Consider the following 24,522-nt stretch of genomic DNA (forward strand, 5'->3'; position numbering starts at 1 on the left):
TCCTTACCGTGTTCCTTTCGGGCAGGAACCCCACTTGATTCAACATCCTTCTTGTGTTCTCCATTGCCAGAGGGTTTCTTTACTCCAGACGACGGAGCCTTTCCCTGAACTTTCTCCTTTATCATCCAGTTTTCAATTCTCTCCAACCTCTCAGCAATTGCTTTCTGCCCCAAGGCGAGCCCTTGCACGACTTTGAACAACTCTCTCATCATCTCTTTCAATTCGAGAATGTCGGCGTTGGGTGGATCCATCAGATTGGATTTGTTGAGTCTGGCTGGATATCTGAACGGAAGAGCTATGCGCACCGGTTAGGTATTGACACCTACAAAACAGAAAACAGGTTAATATGACTCACACATGCAAGGTCTATCCGTATTAGGAATATTTTGTCCTTTGATTCTGGTTTCATTGAGATGGATAATATTTCAACAATAACATTGACATCTGGATGTCTCTCAACCGGAATCTTAATCAAAACTGGACCCTGAGTACGGATAGACATGGGTTAAATGCATATGAATGCGAAATGGGAATGATGCGAATGCATGAATGCAAGTCACTGTGCCATCTTCCAAGTCATCTGAGGATCAACTGTACTGGACCGGTCTCTGAACTGATCACAATCATCTGAGGGCCCGAGTAACCATAAATCCAACTTGGGAGGTTCCGAAATAAACGGAACTGGGGGATATATCACTATCATCACAAGAAATCCACTGAACGGATGACAACCAGATCCTCTGAACCAATATCCTCAAATTCGACCCGGGGATCCGAAATAAACGGAACCCGCTGATAGATATCACGGACAGAATTCCGGCGTGTCAGAGATAGATATCCATAGGTTCATCTGAACCATAGTCACCATCTGTACCTGCAAGTGATTCAATCCCGCCCCACTCACGGGTGTCATCTAGGCCAGGGTAAGGATAAGAGAAACGCAGGATAAACAACCCTTTCAAGAATACCACCATATACACACCAGATGTATGCAACGATAATACCCCATCAGGATCTGAACTGCTCGTGATACCATGTTCCGCTAAGTGGCGTTATACCACCCGCTTCCCATGAATCACTATATTCTTAGGTGTCCTAAAGTTCACTCATAGCCTGTGTATTGGGACTTTTACCTCTTGTAACTCCCACCCCACAGAGAGACAGACACACAGCCAGCACAATGAAAGTATGATGCGTGCAAACATAAATGCAAACATAAATGCAAACACATACAATCACAGCATAATCATAAATGCAATAAATAAAACAGTAAAAGCAACCAAACCCTATCCTAAAGAGTGCTAGGATTGACTCGCTTAGGGAAGATGGACCAGCAGGAGGTCAACTTCTCTATAATCCCCAGCAGAGTCGCCAGCTGTCGCATTACGCGAAAAACTGGCGGGAAAAGACACAGAGCCTCCACCGTGCGTTATTTATCCCAAAGGCGGGAAAGGAAACGCTCGAAGCAAACCGGGAAAGGAATGGTCTTGCGACCAGAGATTGATAGGATCGGGAGTCGGTTATGTGAAGGGAAGGTATTAGCACCCCTACGCATCCGTCGTACTCGACGGGATCCACGCTCAAAAAGAATAGAAGAAAGGTTGCTAGAGAACTGCTCAAAAACTGCACAAAACTGGACTGAAACACAGATGAAAGACGGAAGAAGAGGACTCGGCAGGATATCGCATCCTGGGCCTACGTAGTCTGTCAGACACAGACATCAGAGTCGACCTAGTTCGGGGGGAAAGCGGAACGTGCTCGCTAGGATGTCGCATCCTATGCATACGTATCTTCTCTGACCAGAGAAAGAATTAGAGCACTCGTAGCTCGGCTAACGCACGCTAAACAAAATGCACACAGGAAACCGACTGCCAATCGCTGGACTTACGTCAGACTCCGAACAGACAACCACACACAGGAAACCGACTTCCAATCGTTGGGCTTACGTCAGACTCCAAACCAAAAACTCACACAGGAAACCAACTGCCAATCGTTGGACTTATGTTAGACTCCAAACCAAAAACTCACACAGGAAACCAACTGCCAATCGCTAGACTTATGTCAGACTCCAAACCAAAAACTCAACCAGGAAACCAACTGCCAATCGTTGGACTTATGTCAAACTCCAACAAGCAAACAAGAAGGTTGAAAAAGAAAAAGGGCGCCTGGAGAGATCAGCTCATCTCCTGCCTACGTACCTCATCTGGTATGAGGATCAGGGCGACGTAGTTCCCCTTAACAGGGAAGACTTCTATCCTAACCAGAGACTAGGGAGATGACAAGCTACTAGGGAGACTACGACTCGAGCCTAGAAGTTGTCATGCATACGATCCCTATGTTGAGGTCTCTAATCCTAACCTAACTTGCACAGGGAGCAACCTAGCCTAAACAACAAATAAGCAAACACAAGCACAAGAGAGCAAGCACACACACTATATACAAACAAGTGGCTCATACAAGGCTAGGCTTTAGTCAAGGGGTCAAATCAACCTCGACAAACAAGCCAACTGGAAAGGGGTGTTTTGAGCTCTTAACCCTAACATTGAGAGTTAGGGTGAAGCAGATGAAATGGTAGATGAGGGTAAGACCTCATAGCTCTTATCCCTGGCCTATGAGAGCTTGAAAGAATGAAAGTGTGGGAGTTCAGAATGAAGGAACTCTTCTCCACAAATGACTGACACAACAAGATTTTGGGTTTTTATTCAAAGTGCATCAACACATGGTGTGAGCAAGATGAAAGACACAACTGAATAGCAGGGGATGGATTGCACATCCCTTTTATCTGCCAATGCCTCTTCACTTAGGAGGTCTTTGAATGTACAAGGCACAAAGATAAACAATCACAAACATTGCCTCTTAAGGAGGGCTTCAGACAGGTGCCTGCCAAAGTAACATGACAGGTCTTCCAGACCACATAAAGATCAAGGAATTATACCTAAGTGGTATGCCAACCACAAGAAAAGCAAAGTAAAGTTCAAATGAACTTAAAGCAACTTAGGTACCTGTGGAAACAACTAAACCAATCAGTACAGAATTCAGACAAATAGACAACAGTCAATATCAAACAGACAACCCCAATGTACAACAAATAAACCATAAGGCAAACTCAAGTGAGTTATCATCAACCTACAAAACAGCAAATGTTAGCAATCAATAGCAAATATCAACATTTAAATGATGAAGCATCGTCAACCATGGCGATTAAGTGCTTGATCCTGAAATTCAAAGCTCACATGTAAGTACATACCACTAGGTCAAAGCCTAGGGTCAAAAGTGAAGAAAAAATTCAAAACAGGATCTGAAATTCAACATGAGTCATATTTAAACACATATTAACATATCCTAAAAAGGACCAAAGCAAAATCATCAAGCAAAAGCATTTCATGTGCAAAAGAAGTCAAAGACAATTTCAAAGCTCATATATGATCATTATGAATGAAAATTCCAAATCAAAACCGAAATGATTCAAATAATTCTGGAAAAATTCATGAGCAATCAACACATCCAACATGATCAACATACAAAAAATCAGAAGCATCAAAGATCAATTGATATGGAAATTAAATTGCACAAGTTGATCAACCAAATGTGTGACACAAATTGTCACAACATGCAAACACATGCATAAAACAGAAATGGTAAGTGAGAAAAATGCACAATTAAGCCTCAAAGGTCCAGCAACATGTCAAGAACAATCATGCAAAATTTCAAGCAATTTGGATTAAAATCAAGCATTTCACAATAGAAAGAGCAAGGCAAGGTCACACATGCACATATGTTCACATATTCTAACACCAATCAAAAACCAGCCATGCACAACTTCAAAATTCATCACCACAAAAAACTAGACAAACAGAGGATCATTTTGCAAAAAATATGGAATTATTTGAGCCATTTTTCAATTTGTTATGGATTTTTGAAGTTGGATAAAAAAAAGAAATTAAAATGAAGCATGGCATGTGAAATGTGGAGGGAAAGCATAAAGTGAAGAAAACATTTGAAAATAGTGCTCTCGCTGGGAATCGAATCCGGTGCGCATTCAAAAGGTGAAGCGCGCCAAGCGTGGTCAGAACGAATGGAAGCCAATCAATCTGCTAGCGAGGCAAGAACGTGGACCAATGAAAGACAAGCCCTAGGCCACATGTGCAAATAACCAGACGGTGGCAAATCCGTCGCTAAGCCGGACGCTAACCTGGAAACTTCATCTTCTTCACGAAGACGAAGATGAACAGTGAAGCTTCAAGAACAAATTTTCCAGATTTCCAAAACAAGCATGTCATTAGAAAGATCTTTTCATGGAGATAATAGATCAACAAACAACTAAGCTTAATTCATCATAACAAGAGAGAATCGAGCAAAAACAAATTGGAGCACAAAACTTTATACACACATAACTCGTTCAATAATGCATCATTTCATGTGATTTTTAGCTCAGAATCATCAGTGTGAAGAGATCTACACAAATATACACATGGATTTGAGAATTATGAAGGTCGAAAAACTCACGTGAACAGTGCACCAAGAGGGCCCAAATCCACTCAAAATCAGCTCATGCACACATTGGAATTGGAAATATATGCATGTGATCAACCAATTTTGATCTTGGCAATTTTCCTTCAAAAACTTCATGAATAAGCAAATGATCATATGTTCAAATTTCATGCCATGTGATGAGGTATTTGGAAAATATGAGTCAAAAGGAGAACAATGCAAGAAGATCCACTCAATTTGGAGTTTTGGTTCAAAAGATATGGCCATTTGAAGTTTCAAGCACACTTTGCCATGATTTGATCATAACTCTTTAACCATTCATCATAAATTCATGATCTTGGACTTTTCGGAAATGGGAGAGAAAGATCTTCAACTTTCATGTTGGAAAAAATTTCATTTGAAGCTTCTTTGATGTTGGAAAATTGAGTTGAAGTTGGTCCAAAAACTTGCCATTTTTGGAAACTTGAAATTACAAGTCACTTTCCATTTTGGGAAGCTTTTGATCTGGCTTCAAAATCTTCAAGGTATGAGTTTGACATGTTGAATAAACCTCTTTGGGACATGAATGAAGTGTCTCAAACCATTTCTCCACCTCCTAGCCCTCAGTTGACTTTCAGTTGACTTTTATGGGCCTCAGATGACTTGGACATGCACTGATGACTTTTGAGCCTCTAGCCTTTGGTCAAGTTGCTTCAAAATGACCCTTGATTCACAAAAACTCTCTAGAACAAACATAGGGCCTTCATCTCATGGAAATGCCTGGTCTCTTGCACAGATGAATTCTCCTGGTGCCAGTCTTGACTGATGAAATGTAATGCACTATGCAGTGTTAATGTAATGTTAATGTCCTAAAAAATGTTAATGCAATGTCAATGACCTAAAAATGAAATGAATGTACAGAGGGTGCAAATTTGAGGTGCTACACCAGTGACGGATATTCTCACTTTTGGTATTCTATCCAGTAACTGATAGATGTAATCCCTATTTTGTCCCATTTTCAGAGTCAATCCTTGATATGTTCATCCTAACTGGTAACGGATTTTCTCTTCGATGGTTTTCTATCCAGATTTCGATAGATGTAATTCCTACCCTTTTTGGTCAGTTGGTATATCCTTGATATGTTCATCCTAATCGATGATGGGTATCCTCCTTGACATTTTCCAGGCAAGACTATCCTTGATATGTTCATCTTAACCGATGACGAATTCTCTTCCCTGTTGAGTTTATCCTTGATATGTTCATCCTAACCGATGACGGATACTCTCACCCTTGGTCTTCTGCCCGGTAACTGGTAGTTGTAAATCCTATTTTCTGCAGTTTTCCCCAGCAAGGTTATTCTTACCCAATAACCGGTAATGAATACTCCCTCCTGGCGGTTCCTAGTGAGTCATCCTTGATATGTTCATCCTAACCGATGATGGATGTTCTCTCTGTCAGATCTTTATTATCTCCTTACCCAGTAACAAGTAGTAGATAATAAATTTTTGCTCCTCCTATGTTGAAGTTTATTCCTTCCCAGTTGAGTTGAGTGCGCATTTCCTTAGTGAAATCGTTTTTCCCCTACGTGAGTCGAGTACTTCATTTTTATCCTGACTTACTTGTATCCCCTGCAGATGTTGTTATTTCCCCGGCTGAGTCTGCCATTTTTATGGAATCCCTCTAGTCCCCCAGTAGTTTTAAGTCGTAGCCTGGCCTATGCATAACTCTTTTTATCCCCTCAAAGTCTATGTCTCCCCAGCGAGCTTTCCTTATGGAATGCATTATGCTCCTGCGGATTTTCGGTATCTCTAATTGCTTTTTCCTTTGTGGCAATATTTCCCCACATAGCACTAACGTTTGCATTCACATCATATGCATCATGAGGTCTCTTAGGGACCAAAATTTATTTCTATATGTTGTTATTTAAGCCCATTCTACTGATTCGAGCCGAAGATTTTAACCCTCACCTCCTCAGTTAGAATGTCCTTAAATAGGGGCAGCTGTAAGACCCTAATTTTGACCCTAAGATCCCTCATGCAATTTCATCATAAGCACTAGCATTGGGATCATACATTGGCACCCTCCTTACCCCTCTTTCAATGGGTTTGTTTTGGGAGAGATCACCAAGAACTTTGTGATTATATCATACTTGTATTTTATCATTTCACTAACCAAAATACCAAAAATATGTCTTTGTATTTGCCTAACTCTTTTGTAGGTAGGGCATGATCTCATTGATTCATCAAGTACACATCTAGGGTTTGAGACCCTCATGAACAAAGAGCACAACCAAGAATTGATTCAAGAATGGTCATGAACATCATATATGAGTCCCAATGTTCTCTACATGTTATACTGATCAAGTTTTCTTCAAGAGTTTGAGGTTGGTTTGCCTTGGAAACCCTAGTTTGACTAGGTGTCTTGAGTAACTTCTCCAATAAGATATCTCACCAATTGATCAAATTTCTCAAGGGACACTTCAAAATTCATCACCTTATGCATACATGATCTACCAAGATCCAATAAAGTCAAGAGAATTGGAAATTAGCAAGTTGGTTGATGGTGGTTGGCCAGATGAATTCATCTGATCAAAACTGGGTCTCCCTAGACCCTATCTCCTACAATTTTCACCATATGAAAATTATTCCAAGAGAAAACTTACTCTAAATGACATTACAAACAACTTTCATGTTGATACCTAGAGCTAGTTTTGCTTGGAAAATCATTTTCTATGTTGAAACATTATAGGTCATTTTGTCTAAACCCTAATTTGAAAGTCAACTTCCCAAGGCCATAACTTGCTCAATTTTTATGATATGAAAGATTTCCAAGTTTAAAAATCAAATTAAATGTGTCTAATTCAAATTTTATGTTGGGAGTGGGATCTAATTCAACTTTTTTAAGCATGTGATATGAGGGTACATTATAGGTCACTTTTGACCTATACCATTGATCAAGTGATTTTTCCAAACTTCAAAAATGTATAACTCTATCATTTCAAATCCAAATGACAAGAAATTGGTGACCATTTTTAAGTTCTTTGAGAGAGATACAATTTTTATGAAGACACATTTCTCATTTGAAGCTCCCATAAAAAGTTAAGCAAGGTGGAATATTGAGACATATGGCTTGACACTTAGAAAATTTCTGATATGTCAAAAATTTCCAAACTTCCACCTCAAATTTCTCAAAGTTCCAAGCTCCAAATGAAAAAGTATTCAACATGAAACTTGTTCCTCTTGATCTCTCCTTTCCAAAAAGCTAAAATTCATTCATTTTGGACTTGAAATGCATAGACTGCGCATGGCTTAAACAGGCTGATATCATTTGGCATGGATCAATATTCAAGCATCAATGTACATTTGCCTTGCAATCTAAGCTAACTTCAAAGCATCTGATCTTCAAATTTGGACCTTCAGCTATCATTTCATGGGCCTATGCACGCCCATGCACCATTGCATCATCATTTGCCAATTTTGGAAAGTGAAAGTGAGTGTGCAATTATCAACCAATTCAGCTATAAATAGAGCTTCAATTGCTCAGAATTGACAACACCATTGCTCCAGCTTTGATCCGCCATTGAAAACCCTCACTTATCAAAGGATAAACCTGATAAATTCATTTGAATTTGAGCTTGAATCTCCATTATTTTGGAATTCAATTCTCCAGGAATCCATTGCTTCTAAACCATTCAATCCTCCTCCTGCAAGCAAGTTGAGTGAGTCCAAGCACAAGCAAGCTCAAGATCCATTGAATTCAGACCTCCATTGAAGGTATTTTTTAGAAATTTTAAACTCTTCGATTCTCTCAAATTCTTGCTCAATTCCATTGATTCTTTGGTTGTCTGAAGTCCTACCAATGTAGGCAAGAAGATTGAGTTGCTTTGAGGCCAAATCGAAGCAACTCAGTTCATGTACCTCAAATTTCAATTTCACACATCTCTCAGTATATTTGGAATTAGAGTGTCTGGAGGTCAGATTCGAGCTCAGTGCCATTTTTTCTTCAAGATCATGTCCTTGTTTTTCTTTTTGGTGATGGTTCATGTTGACCAGTCCGGTGAGGTTCACCGGAGAAGATGACCGGAGCTCTGGCTCCGGCGATGAGTTGTCTTGCATCTGAACCACAGGATCCATATGTCACGTTTTAATCTTGAGCGTTTGTTTTAAATACCATGTGTACAGCGCAGTTGACTAACATCCATATGGAACACGCGCTAAGGACCATCAGATCTGCCACCTCAGTTAATGAGGGAGATCTGATGGTCAACGTAATTTAGAATTTCTGAAATTTTATTTTAATTGCATTTTCTTCAATAATTCATATTAAATTTAATATTGATCCAAAAAATATGGGACTTTCACCAAAAAATTTCAAATATTTTCTTTTTCATATTCTGAATTAAAATTATTTTTTGGATCATTATTAATATTTTTCATAAATTAATTGATTTTGCATTTGTTTTTAATTGTTTAAAAATATTTTTAAATATCCAAAAATTATGAAATTTTTTCTCCAAGGTCCTTTGACCTTGTTTGACCCATGATAAATCTCATGGCCGTTTCTTTGGTGTTTTTATGAGATTTTAGGAATTGGACAAAAAATATTTGATTTTAATGCATTATTTTATTATTTTTAATTGAATAAATGCCATTAAATTTTGTTGACCATTTGTATTGACTTATATGAGTTTGCTTATTGTTGTTGGGCCTTGGTCAAGGTTGATTTGACTTTGTCAAGTTAATATCATTGGATTTAGGGGATTGATGGAATGTACATTCCATCTCCCAAAATGAATGACTGATATTAATTTGGTAAAAATCCTCCTTTGACCAATTTGTGATCTCATTCATCCCCTTCCTACTTCATCTCATTCCTCTTCTTCATTCATTTCCATTTGGCCTATGACATCTCAAAGTCCTAATGCTAGTTGATTGAAAAATTGACATGAGTATGGATGAGATTAGGCCACACCTTTTGCATATTCTTTTTGTGTGTGGTATGTTTCATGAGCATAGTTCATTATACTATATCTCTATCATGCATTAATACCAAAATTCTATTGCCCGGCCTCATAAAATTGTGACTTCTACATATGTCCAATTACAATTGCTTAACATAGCGCTAAATTTGTGACATATAAGGCATAAGCATTCTAGTTAGTGAGATTGTAAGTCTCCCCTCTTTCATGGTATTGTGTGGAAACTTGGCCTTCTTTCCTTCCTTTGGAAGATGTTTTGGTTCAAGGATCCATGCTTGTGATAAGTGGGTTGAGTGTTCTCCAAAGAATGTCTTGAAATGAAAAGCAAAAGCAAAACAAAAACTAACTTCTAACTTACTAACTATTAACTTTTAATTTCAAGTTTTTACTTTAATGAAATTTACTTTTAGCACTCTATTTCATTTGCCATTGTTCATATCATTCTAATTGTTTATGTTAATGTAATTTTCACTTTGTCCACTTGGACCATATTGTGTGATATATTTTGTTTGTGTTACTTTACTTGTTTATGTCGTCTTTGACCATTAATGCACATGATAATAACAAAAACCCTAAAAAACTTTTGAGTGGACTGTTGGCTTGATCTTGAGCAAATGGACTTAGAATCTAGGCAACCTCCCTAAGCTAATGGATTTGGCCAATGCCAATTTGTTGAAGAACCAAGTGCTTGCAATTTGAAATCCATCTGATACATCTTTGAAGATCTCTCTAAGATTCATCTGCACATTAATGGATTATAAAGAGAGCTTTATAAAGAGAACCAAGTGCTTGCAATTTGAAATCCATCTGATACATTAATAGATTATAAAGAGAGCTTTATAATCTTTCTTCTTCAATTCTTTATGTGCATCCTTTTCTTGATTCGTCGTGGCTTCTGCAAGCGTTGCTACTCCTTCCTTCACAAGATCCCAAATATGTTGATAACAGAACACAACCTTCATATTCTTGCACCAATTCTCATAATTGGTGTTCTTGAGAATTGGAAGATTTGTTGGAAAATGCCCGCTTGGATGATTTGTTGCCATGGTGATTTTCTTCTCACGAATCGGTTAAACCGGAGCTCTTGATACCAGATGTTGGAAATCCCCCAAAACCTATGGAGAATTTCAATCAATCTTAATGAACAAGATTGTTATTACCCACACAATAACAATGAAAAGAGAAGAACAATGGAGAAAGAGAGAGTGTATAGAACGATGAAGGAGAAGAGTAATATAATTCTGCAGAGTTTCTCTCTGCCCACAAACTGTGGAAAACTTCTTATTCATTTTGCCACTGCAAAATACTGTGAATTACAAGTGTTGTGAATACTCTATTCACCTCTATTATAAAACAAGGGTCACTCCCTCTATTTATAGATTTAGGTTAACTTGGACCTCAAGCCAAAGCCCAAAATTATAAAAGCCCAAAATAGCTAACACTACTTAACACACTAGGTGGTTGGACACTTCCTTGCTCTGTCGAGCAACCTGTTTCGACACAAGGAATTACAATTCAACACACCACCTAATTCATTGTGCCTAAGCTATCTACATTCATCATAGCTCTTAGCTTTCTGAAAACTTTGACTTGCACTCCCTTCGTCATGATGTCTGCAATCTGATTCTCAGTTATGCAGTGTTCCACATTCATCTTCCCATCTGCTACCTTCTCTTGAAGATAATGGAACCTCATCTTGATGTGCTTGCTTCGACCATGTGCTATCGGATTCTTCGCAAGATTGATAGCTGACATGTTGTCGATCTTCATGCTAATTGCTCCATGACTCTTTGTTGTTATTTCTTCGACCAGATTCACCATCCATGTTGCTTGGCATGCACAAAGAGAAGCAGCTATGTATTCTGCTTCGCATGACGATAATGCCACTACTGGCCCCTTTCTCGAACTCCAAGCAACTGGTGCACCACCTAGCATAAACACATAACCAGTTGTGGATTTTCGATCCTCAGCATCACTACACCAACTTAAGTCGGTGTATCCCACTAATTTTCATTATTTTCCTTCATCAACAGCAGGAAACAAAATGCCATAGTCGAGTGTACCTTTCAGATACCTTAGTATCCTCTTCGCCATTGCTAGATGTGATACCTTTGGCTTCTGCATGAACCTACTCACCATACCTACACTGTATGCTAAGTTAGGCCTTGTATGACAAAGGTATCGAAGTGACCCAATAAGTCTTCTGCATTGGGTTGGGTCGACATCATCTTCATCTGAATCCTTCAATAGTTGTAATCTGGGCTCAGCAGGAGTCGAAGTTGGGTTGCAATCTTGCATCTCAAATCTCTTGAGAATTTCGCCTGCATACCTTCTTTGGTGCATCATCAAACCTCTACCACTCTCGTAGAATTCGATGCCAAGGAAATATGAAATGTCACTCATATCTGACGTTTAGAATTCCCTATTAAGATCACCTTTGAAGTCTTCGATCTCCTTCTTGCAACTACCTGTTATCGACAGATCATCAACATAGAGACATAGTATAAGCAATTCACTCTTGCTTCTTCTTACATATACTCCATGTTCAGATTTGCACTTTACAAATTCCTTTTCCCTTAGAAAGCCATATATCTTCTTGTTCCAAGCTCTTGGAGCTTGTCTAAGTCCGTACAGGGCTTTATGCAACCTATACACCTTTCTTTCTTTGCCATGTTTCATAAACCCACCTGGTTGTGCAACATAAACTTCTTCTTCTAAGGGGCCATTAAGGAATGCACATTTCACATCCATCTGACACATCTGCTAGTTGTTCATGTTTGCTAGACCAACAACCAACCTGATTGTTTCGATCCTAGCAACAGGTGTAAAAACTTCATCAAAGTCAATTCCTTTTTTCTGAAGAAATCCTTTCGCCACAAGTCTCGCCTTGTGTCGAGTCACTTATCCTCTAGGATTCAACTTTACCTTGTATACCCACTTCACATCGATTGCCTTCTTATTTTGGGGCAATTCGACAAGTGACCAAGTGTTGTTGACTTCGATCGACTTCAGCTCTTCGTCCATTGCTTTCATCCACTTCAAATCTTTCAATGCCTCAGCTGCATTGACAGGTTCGACATCTGCGTAGAAAGCATAATCTACCAGCTCGCCTTCTTCATTGACCATATCATCTTATGTAATCACACATTCTTGTAACCTTGCAGGCATGTGTCTTGTTCTTTGAGGTCTGCTTGTGCTTGCTTCACCTCTGACTTCTTCCTGTCGAACTTCTCTTTCGACTTCACTAGCTGGTTCATCACAAAAGATTATCACTGAATCTTTCTTGACATTCTCAGTCCAATCCCACTCCTTAAGCTCATTTACGATCATGTCCCTGCTGATCACTACTTGCTTATTCACTGGGTCAAACAACTTGTATCCTCTAGTCGAATGATATCTTATTAGGATCATCTGACTGGACTTGTCATCAAGTTTTCTTCTCAACTAATCTGGAACATGTCTATGTGCTATAGATCCAAACACCCTCAGATGACTCAAGCTAGGCTTGACACCAGACCAACATTCTTCTGGCATGATTCCTTCTAACTTCTTCGTCGGACATCTGTTCAGGATATATGTCGCAGTCGACACAGCTTCTCCCCACAATTCTTTGGGTAGATGCTTTCCTTTCAACATACTTCTAACCATATTCATAATGGTTATATTCTTCCTTTCTGCGACTCCATTCTGCTGTGGATTGTAGGATGGCACCACCTCATGCACAATCCCTTCTTTCACGCATAATGCATCGAAGTATTTCGACACATATTCTCCACCATCATCAGTCCACAAAATCTTGATCTTTCGACCGCTCTGTCTTTCGACCATAGATTTAAACTTGGAAAATACCTCGATCACTTCACTTTTCTTCTGGATCAGGTAAGACCATAATTTTCGACTGAAGTCATCTATGAATGTAACAAAGTATCTGTTACCTCCAATAGAATCCACATGGAGAGGACCACATACATTAGAGTATATGACTTCAAGAATTGCCTTCGACCTGCTTCTTGCATCCTTACTAAAGTTGTTCTTATGTTGCTTTGCCTACACACATTCTTCACACACTTCGTTTGGAATGTCGATTTCTGGTAATCCTGAAACCATATTTCTTCTCTTCAATCTTTGATGTCTTTGAAATTGAGATGGCCAAGTCTGTAATGCCATATCCATTCATCTTTGTTGGCTGTTGTTGTAAGGCACTTATGCTCCATCACATTTAGTTCAATCTTGAATGTTCTATTCTGAGACATTGGAGCCTTCAAGATTAACCTTCCATTTGAGTCGAGAACTCTCATCATCTTGTCTTTGATTGACACCTTGTAATTCTTTTCGACCAACTGCCCTATACTGAGAAAATTAATCTCATGCCTGGTATGTATAACACATTTGAAATTACTGACCTCTTGCCATCTTTCCTCATAATCAGAACATCACCAACACCTTTAGCTGCTAGAGTGTTGTCATTTTCAAATTTCACCATGTTCTTCATTGAGGGCTTTATGTTGACAAACCAATCTTTTCTTCCAGACATGTGTGATGAGCATCCTGAGTCAAGTACCACTGGTCCTTGAATCTCTCTTCTTCTCTTGTTGTAACCATTAACAACGTCTCTTCTTCTTCATGTTTTGCCAGCTTTGCATAAGTTTCTTGATTCTTCTGCTTTTCTGGACAATCATTAGAATAGTGACCATACTTCTGACAATTGTAACACTGAACGTGACTCTTGTCTGGATTTTGACCACCACCTCTTCCTCTACCTGCAACACACCTCTTTGGTTACCTTGGTTCCAAGGTTTTCCCTGATTCGACCAGTTTCCTTCTTGCTGATTTCAACCAGTCGAATTGTTGTAACCTCCTCTACCTTTGTTGCCACTCCAGCTTCCTTTGCCTTTTCTTTCTTTTGTTGATTGAGCCTGCAAAGCTATATCACTTTTCGACTTTCCTGCAGCTCTTTCATCCATTCTTTGTTCATGAGATTCAAGCGTCCCTTGAAGCTCTTCCTTTGTCAATTTTCATAAATCTTTCGACTCTTCTATGGCTATAACCACGTGGTCGAACTTTGGAGCCAACGACCTCAAGATCTTTCCAACAACAGATCTTGATGTCAACACTTCTGCATATACCTTGATTTGATTCACCAGTTTCGTAACCTTGGTGAAGAAATCAGTTATGCTTTCATTGTCTTCCATCTGAAGCAATTCAAACATTCTTTTGTGAGTTTGTAACCTCACCTCTTTCACCTTCTCTGCGCCTCCAAACGATTTCTCTAGAATTTCCCATGCTTCTTTCGCTGACTCTGCATCATTAACCTTTTCAAAGTTATCTGCATAAACACATTAATGGATTATAAAGAGAGCTTTATAATCTTTCTTCTTCAATTCTTTATGTGCAACCTTTTCTTAATTCGCCGCAGCTTCTGCAAGTGTTGCTACTCATTCCTTCACAAGATCCCAAAGATCTTGATAATAGAACACAACCTTCATCTGCTTGCACCAATTCTCATAATTGGTGTTCTTGAGAATTGGAAAATTTGCTGGAAAATGCCCGTTTGGATGATTTGTTTCCATGGTGATTTTCTTCTCACGAATCGGTTAAACCGAAGCTCTTGATACCAGATGTCGGAAATCCCCCAAAACCTATGGAGAATTTCAATCAATCTTAATGAACAAGATTGCTATTACCCACACAATAACAATGAAAAGAGAAGAACAATGGAGAAAGAGAGAGTGTATAGAAAGATGAAGGAAAAGAGTAATATAATTCTGCAGAGTTTCTCTCTGCCCACAAACTGTGGAAAACTTCTTATTCACTTTGCCACTGCAAAATACTGTGAATTACAAGTGTTGTGAATACTCTATTCACCTCTATTATAAAACAAGGGTTACTCCCTCTATTTATAGATTTAGGTTAACTTGGACTTCAAGCCAAAGCCCAAAACTATAAAAGCCCAAAATAGCTAACACTACTTAACACACTAGGTGGTTGGACACTTCCTTGCTCTGTCGAGCAACCTGCTTCGACACAAGGAATTACAATTCAACACGAATGTTGCAAGAAACCTGATGTATATTAAGTGGTCCTTTATTTTGACTTTGACTAACAAACCTAACATAAAGGACTAACATGGTGTTGTTTGAATAAATAAAGGATCAAATTGGTTGTTTTAAAAGATAAGGGACCAAATTGGACCCATAGGTATAGTAAAGGGACGAAAAAAGGTATTTAGCCTCAACTTTTCCTTAAGAACAAATCCTACTGATACTTTGAAGTTCATAGAAGTCAAAGATTTAGCAACAAAAGGCAAGAATTCTTTGTGATCCATCAAGGCATTAAAATTTTTGAAGGGTTTTAGCCCCAATGTTTTATGCTTCCTCTAAGCCAAATTAGATTGTGGTCGGAAATGTTCCTGCTACCGAAAAATTGACACTCGAGATTCCAAGATTTCATAAGGGATTCACAAATAAGGAACCTATCTAAATGGCTCATAGTTAATCCATCCAATTTGTACCAAGTGAACTATCCAAAAACCAGTAAGTAGGTTAGCTCCATCCCATATATGAAGGCAGCAAATTCAAACGTCTCGCCACAAATAGTTTGATCACACTTCCCTTCCTTTCTCTGGATTTCTTAATAGCATTATAGTTTCCATATACATTCCATTACCCCTCAGACCATCTACTTTTTGAATATTTTAGGAAACTCCATAACAGTCTTTTCTTCTTGATGAATAGTAGGAATAAACGTTTACCAGATAAACAGTCTAGCCCTTCCAACTGAAATTCAGATTTATAACTCCTTGACCCCTAAAGATAAACTTAAGGGAGAATAAACTTGGTTTCCACGTGATGAAAAGCCCCCCCCCCCCCCAAAAAAAAAAAAATCTTCCAAGAACATCTTTAGCAGTCAAATACACTTCACTACTACCCAACAGAGAAATAACCAGAGTTTCATCAATCGATTGAATTTTCGTCTCCTAGATCAAGCAAATGTTGTAATCTCTGGTAGAAATCATTAAAATCAAACTTCTTCTTTTGATCAAACTACCGCACCCTCAAATGTTTAAAGATATTCATAATTAAACATTGGTGAAAGCTTCCTTCTGAGAATTATCTATGTGAGTCCTCATATCCAATGACTTGATGTCTTCGATATGAACATCTTCTCCATCACAGGTTCTAAACCTAAAATTTAAACATTTAACATAGATCTTCTTCGTTGTCTCCACTTCTTTAGCTTCCAATAATCTTTTATTACCTCTCAATACATCAGTATTAAATAAAGATTTACAACATTGGATGCTTCCCCTAGAGAACCTGATTGAATCATATTCGGAGTGAGAAAAGGATTTGGAGGAACGAGGCTTTGGATGTCGAAGTATCTAAAATAAAGAGGGCTCATATGGAAAAAAATTATCTCATACCCCTACCTTTTTTCCTATAAATTTTATAAAAAAATTCAAATTTGTCTTTGTATATTTTTAACCAATTTATCATTTTATTTTTTTAAATATATTTTAACTTTTATTTTTTGTTCCAAAAGACTTTGCAAAAGATTTTCGGTAATCAATTTTTTTAATACTTTTTTAACTTTTATTTTGTATACCGGAAGACTTTGTAAAAGAGTTCTGGTAGCCTGTTTTTAACATTAACTCTTATTTTGTGTACCGAAAGACTTGGCAAAAGAGTTCTGGTAATCATTTTTTAAATATTTTTTAACTTTTATTTTGTGTATTTCAGAAGACTTTGCAAAAGAGTTTCCGTAGTCAGCTTTTTTAAATATTTTTTAACTTTTATTTTGTGTATTGGAAGACTTTGCAAAAGAGTTTCGATAGTCATTTTTTAATATTTTTTAACTTTTATTTTGCATACCGAAATACTTTACAAAAGAGTTCCGATAGTCATTTTTTAAATTTTATTTTTGGAATAGGAAGAATTTTCAAAAGAGTTTTGCCATACCCCAAAATTCGCCCTACCCTTCACATAATCATTAACCCCAAACATTTGCATATCATCTTCATCCATAAATTTCGTTTGAATGAGCATGGTTCAACAAGAGGCGACACGTGACTTGAATTCATGTGTTTTGGGTGCATGAGTGGTTCGATTTTTCATTCATTTGATTATGGTTCAATTCGATTTGCAAGTCGTGTCGGTTGGATTCATCAGTTCATCGCCTGTAATCATTACAGTCCTCATTTTGTCATCCTGTCAATAATTGTTCCAATTAATTCTAACTTCGTGTTGATTTCAACTTCAAATTAATTTTTGAAGTTTAGATTGATTTTTGAGGTTAGGTTTGATTTGTGGAATTTTAATTGATCTTTGAGTTTATGATTAATTGTAGAAGTCATTGCGTCATTTTCGATTTCGATTTAATTTTCGAATCATAATCATTATTTGATTTTTCTCCTTTTGGTCATGGTTGTCTAGCAAATAAACTCATTAATTCTCTTTTTTTTTTATTTCAAAGCCCATTCACCCTTTTTTATTTTAAAACCTATTTCTTTTTTTTACACACTTTACATTTCAAAATCCAAATATCCAATTCCAATCATTATCCATTATCCAATTTTAATCATCCAAATCCATAATACTGAACCATTTCAATGTCAATCCATAAACCACTTTCATTATCAAATATCCATTGGCTAAAGTGGTGCATAATGTGACCATCGGTGAACCATTGCAAACTATTGCTGAAAAGGTGTTGTTTCACCAAGAGTTGCAACCTTGTGAAACAACACATGCATGGCCTATAAATATATTATTTAATATTCAAAATCATAACACAAAATCGTGCATCCTTTTCACATAATTCCAGACACTTTTCCCTGCATTCGAAACTTCACTAGTGTTGTGCATATTTGATTAGAAGACTGAATTATCCTGAGTATTCTTGTGTTCCAACTCTAAGACTAAAAAGAGCATGCTTGAATTACTTTTAAGGAAAGTAACATCATTCACGATTCAGACCTGGATCCATTCAACAATAAATATTTAAGAAACAGTCTTAAAAATATTCAAATAATGGCTTCCGACACTGCATTTTCAAGCATCAAAGTGATGAACCATGACCTTGTCAAGTTGGATCGCTTTGATGGAACCAACTTCACTAGATGACAAGATAAGATGACATTCCTACTGATCTCTCTGAAGGTTCACCATGTCTTAGATCCAGACTTAACACTAATTATTGAACCATTTGAGGATGACTCTGATGAACTCAAGAAGGAGCGCAAGAAATGTAAAGAGGACAAATTGTTATGTCATGGACATATCCTGAATATGCTATCTGATCGTCTCTACAACCTCTATACAGATACTCAGTCTGCAGCATAAATCTAGAAAGCACTCAAATTTAAATTCAAGGCCGAAGCGGAAGGTACAAAAAAGTTTTTAATATCTAAATATTTTGATTTTAAAATGATAGACTCCAAGCCCATTCTTTTCTAAGTGCGTGAATTACAGATTCTCGTGAATAAATAAAAGTTGTGAAAATAGATATTCCTGAAACTTTTCAAGTCAGTGCAATCATTGCAAAGTTGCTACCTTCGTGGAAAGGCTATAGAAAGAAATTGTTGCATAGTTCTGAGGACTTCTCTCTAGAGAAAATCCAAAAGCACCTTAAAACCAAAGAGGAATCGAAGGATAGGGAGAAATTAGAGTTTGCTGGATTTTCCAAAGTCAATGCTGGTATTGCTAAAGGAAAAAAGAAACATGATGGCATGAAGAACCAACTTGGCCCAAGGAAGGAACTTAAGAAGCTCAAGAATGTTGGCCGTCCGAAAGGTTCAAAAATGGATGTTTCGTGTGCGGTAAACCCGACCACTATGCTCGAGATTGCAGGCACAACAAGTCCAAAAATGAGATTAATGTAGTTCATGCAAATGACGACATAATCGCTACAGTGAGCGAAATAATGACAATCAAAGGCAAAATGCAGGGTTGTTGTATTTTAATTCATGTAAATACTCAACTATTTATTATTAATAAGAGTACTTTAGTAAATGACACTCGTTTTATCAATAAACTCAACACAGTGAACTATTTTCTTTAAAAGTGTGAAAATTTCAAAGAGGACACCTCATATGAGACATATCGGGAGTAATATTTAACCTATTTTATAATAGATATACATATGTAGGCCGACCTATGAGGTTTCATAATTTTTTTAATAGAATTTTTTATTATCGAAGAATATTTTATTACTGAAGATTTTTCTTTGATGGTGAATAATTTTTGAAGACTTTCATTCACTCATCAAAAGAATTTTTTATTATTGAAGATCTTCTTTTGATGTTAAACTAGTAACAAACTCGTGCTATCGCACAGGTTTCCGTTTGGATTCATATTACGCTTTGTCAACTTTGAATTCATATTTTTTGATCATTAATATTTGTAGAATTACAAACATAAGCTAATATAATCCACTCGCTGTGATTCTTTTATCCAAAAAGTACATTCAAAAACAAAGGTAGCATGAATAAAATATTTAATATTACGTAGCTATTATAAACTTCAAAAGACAACATGTCTACATCTCGAAAAATATCTCAACTAAACCGTAAAACCTTGAATTTCACCATTGCATCAATACCAAAGTTCATAACTTCTTTTTCAATCCTACAACAACATGAAAAAATATTCGAAAATTTATATTGCTTATTTAAATATGCAAAATGCACTTTCAAGGTTGTGTTTCAATGATTCATAAATTTATCAAGTTTCATAATCAAGCATAAACTAAAATTTGTTGTAAAATCAAACCATAGGTGTAACATATCAATCATCAAAGATCTCCATTTGAATCAATATAAATTGTTAGCCTCCCTACAGTTTTTAAACTGAAACACCATATCTAATACAAATCAAGTATGTCAATATCAAACAAATGATCACCAATATAAATCAAACAATTGTGAATTTTATATTTGTTTTATTTAAAGTAAATAGCAGAAAAAATAATAATTTAAAAAGATGTAGATTTAAGTAGCTTTGAAATTTGTTTTACATATGATAAACATTCATAGCATCACAAATATAAACTAACAAAATGTATCATTCTTTATGCATGGATTCAAATAGTATTTTCAAATATTTGTAATAACAATAGACTTATTTGATACAATATAAACTCTTAGAAGTCGTGTGTGCATTTATAAAAATATTTGTAACTTATTTTTATTTATAAAAATAATTGTATAAACAATAAACTTTTTCTGATTTATAAAAATATGTGTAACTTATTTTCATTTATAAAAATAGTTGCACAATCAATAAAATTTTACCCGTTTAAAAATAATTGTATCAATACTAGATTTTTATAAGAGTTGTAATTATATTCATATAGATTGAACCCTTACTATTCAGCCCCCTATGCTTTGTTCAATACTAAGATATTTACTGTATCTCTTGGATAACCGTTGTTATTTATATTCTCTATAAATTTTTAATGAAAATACCCATCACAGATCCATTAATTTGTTGTTTCATTCTCTCTAGTGCAGGTTAATAAATTTATCTTCCTTTCCAATGTCATCTACTACCTAGAAACTACAACAACTTTCTAGTTCTGCTAGTTTAAAAAGAAAGAAGGCGTTCATATTATTAGTTTAATTTTCCTTATTGGCAATAATATGGAGGCATCTCAATTAGATGAACAAGCTTACAGTTTACAGCTGAGAGTTATGGTGGACCGAAAAAGCAACAAAGTTCTGTATGTTGAGGCTGGGAAGGATTTTGTGGACGCTCTCTTCAGTTTCTTAACATTGCCTTTAGGAACTATTACCAGACTTGTATCTAACGACTCAAATATTGAAGCAGTTAGAGTTGGAAGCCTGAGTTCACTCTATCAAAGCGTCGCAGATCTTGATGAACAATATACATGCAAGGAAATGCTACTCAATCCTAGAAACTCAATGGAAGCTTATTGCCACAAACTCAAACTCAACATCGATGATACTGAACCTATGCAGTATTTCCTCTGTGAGAATTTGGCCTGTGATCGGAACCGTTTAAGCCTATTTGTGAATCAGAAGTGTGGCTGTGGAAGAGTAATGAATAGAGAATTTTCTCTGTCTCCAAAACCAGAATGTTTGAGTTTAGAAAATGGATTTGTTAAGGAAAATGCTACGTTTATCATTTCTGATGATCTTTATGTCATGCCTAATGTGTTTGGATCTGTTGCACATCTACATCAGAAACATAAAATCACTGATTTTGAAGCCATCGTGGAACAAAATGTTGAAATCACCAAAAAAGAGGTATGCATGCTACATTATCTCTATAACTCTTATCTTGTACTATTTGATTTTGGTTTCTCTAATTACTTATTTCTTCATTTTTTTACAGGTAGTTGATATTCTCAAGTTGTCATTGACTTCAAAAACACCTTTGACAGATTTCATCTTTAAGAAGAAGCATTTCCATGTGGAAAATAAAAATAGAAACCAAACCAAATTTAAGAACGCAAAGGCGACATCCGACAAGCGTAGTAGGCAGATGTCTGTGAAAGTAGTGAAACAAAAATCAACTGGAAAGATCTTGTTTGCTGAAGCAGGAGTAGATTTTATTGACTTCGTTTTCAGTTTCCAAACTTTTCCGTTAGGAGGAGTGTTGCATATGCTTGAAGGAAACTCTTCTTTAGAATGTATTGATAACTTATACAAAAGTGTGGCAAAGTTGAGTCCAGATATGTATTTCGTGTCACCGAATGTGAAAGAGAAACTATATAAGCCTCATGTTGCCGCACAATTTGAGATCAGTAACCAGATATTACCAATTGCTGCAGCTTCCTTACCTAGCTATTATTATCATTCTTACTTAGTTAAGTCATTTTATGTTGGTGCCGTTACTACTTCGCGCAAGCGTGGAGGTTATTCTGAGGAAAGTTTCGTACCTTTGAAGTTGGTAGATCCGAAGTTTTCAGCTTCAGGTTCATCAGTGTTTATTGTGACAGATGATTTGGCTGTGACTCCAATGCCGTCCTTCAATACTATTTCGTATCTGAATAGTTTAAATGTTGCTCTCTTGGATGTGGAGGAAAGAGTTGTTAAAATTGGTCTAATGGAGGTAAATTCACTGTGTAATACTCTTAGTACTGTTATTCTTTTTGCATTCGTTATTGTAATGTTTGTGTTGTTTATATATTGCAGGGTCTCAGTATTCTAAAAGCTTCTTTGACATCAACTTCTGCTTTAACAAATGGTCTCAGCAATGATTTGAAATTGCGGATGCAGCTGTGGTGGCGTTTGTTGAGTTGGCGGTCTGTCGTCTTGATTATGTTAGTTGCTTTTGCGGTTGCTGGTAATAATAAAGAAGAGAAATGGTAAAAAAATCCTCTAGATTGCTGATTCATTGAATCTGTTTCATGGAATGTATTATTATGATTTATTTTGTGACAGCAGCGACTTTGGTGATGTTATAAGAATGTATTTCCTATAAGATTGTTATGTACCTGATCTTCTAGATATATAAAATTCATATCCCGAACGTTTGCACGCAAGCCATTTATAGCACGAACTGCGTGAGCATTTTATCTAGAACTGTTAGAAATCTCACTAAGCCAATACGTGAAATATGTAATAAGAAGATCATGACGAATGTCTAGATATAACATTTCGCACAATTGTAGTCATGACAGTGAATGTTATGATCATTTAACATCTTAATTTTTTAAAATAAAAAACTACAAAATACGAGAAATATAAAAAAAATCCAAAGTCTTTTTTTATATTAGTTGGTAAAAAGAAATTCAAATGAGTCTGAAACTTTTTAAAAAGTTATTTAATTAAATAGGTTTAATTAAGCCTTTTAAAAAATTTATGAAACTTGATAACCTATATATATACATGTGTATTTAAAAATAGGTAAAATAGATTATTTTAAATAGATTTTAAGAATATGTCAAGCTTTTAAAAAAGGCGAGGATAGATGTCATATCCTAAATTTTCTTCCAAAGTCGTTATATTCATCAAGGCATTCGCATTATTGAGCAATAGTTAAAAGTCAACTTGTCCTAATTGCATTTTAGTTCATCACATTTTCATTAATGTTTTTTATCCAAGTTTGTATTAGTCAATTGTCATTGATAGTTTAAATTTTAGGTCATTTTATGGTTTCCTTGCACTAGAAGTTTTCTTTTGAAAAAGAAGTCAAAGATAGTCAACTTTAGTTTCATTTAAAAATCCAAAAAATATAATCTTTTCATGGATTACCATTCATCACATTTGTGTTTTTTCAATCTTCATAATCATTCATCTCATTTCATTATGTTCGTTCAAACAAGGTAAAAAAAACCTCGGAACCATACAAGACATTATCCATTTTTTTACTAAGTTACTTTTTTCCATTCATATTTTCATTCAATTTGAATCATACTTATCATATGGCATCGAACTGTGCCGGCATTGTCAAGAAAAATTAAGATTGAGTCACACTTGAATTCATTCATGTCCATACTTCGTATCTTGGATTTTTTTAAAGTAAAAATAAACAAGTTTGAATTTAAATTGATATCATTGATACTATTTTACCATATATACATTATTCTTTTCATTTGGCATAAAGGACATGGAAATGAATGACTAAATAACTTTCAAACTTTTTATGGATACATCACTATATCAACACGTCATTCATACCATGACATGCATTTTTCATTTTCATTTTCTACAAGGTAATAAGACAAAATAAGAACAAACTCTCTCTCTCTCTCTCTCTCTCTCTCTCTCTCTCTCTCTCTCTCTCTCTCTCTCTCTCTCTCTCTCTCTCTCTCTCTCTCTCTCTCTCTCTCTCTCTCTCTCTCTCTCTCTCTCTATATATATATATATATATATATATATATATATATATATATATATATCTCTCTCACACACACACATATACACAAACACACATACATATACACAAACACACACACAATGCATTTTTTGCCAGTACCAAAAACTCCACTAACAAATCAATTCCATAACAAATTTGTGCAACCTTCACGTGCTTGATTTATTCACACCCTTCTCACTAATAAACCATAATCTCGACCTATAAATTCTAAGAGATGTGATGAGAAAGAGA

General features: G+C 36.2%; 1 pseudogene; it reads left to right on the top strand.

The window, feature by feature from the left end:
• LOC127131331 (uncharacterized) overlaps positions 1-22,781 on the top strand; it is a 72,206-nt pseudogene extending 49,425 nt beyond the window's left edge.
• Positions 22,782-24,522: the final 1,741 nt, after the last annotated feature.

This window comes from Lathyrus oleraceus, chromosome 3, assembly GCF_024323335.1.
Source record: "Lathyrus oleraceus cultivar Zhongwan6 chromosome 3, CAAS_Psat_ZW6_1.0, whole genome shotgun sequence".
Lineage (NCBI taxonomy): Eukaryota > Viridiplantae > Streptophyta > Magnoliopsida > Fabales > Fabaceae > Lathyrus > Lathyrus oleraceus.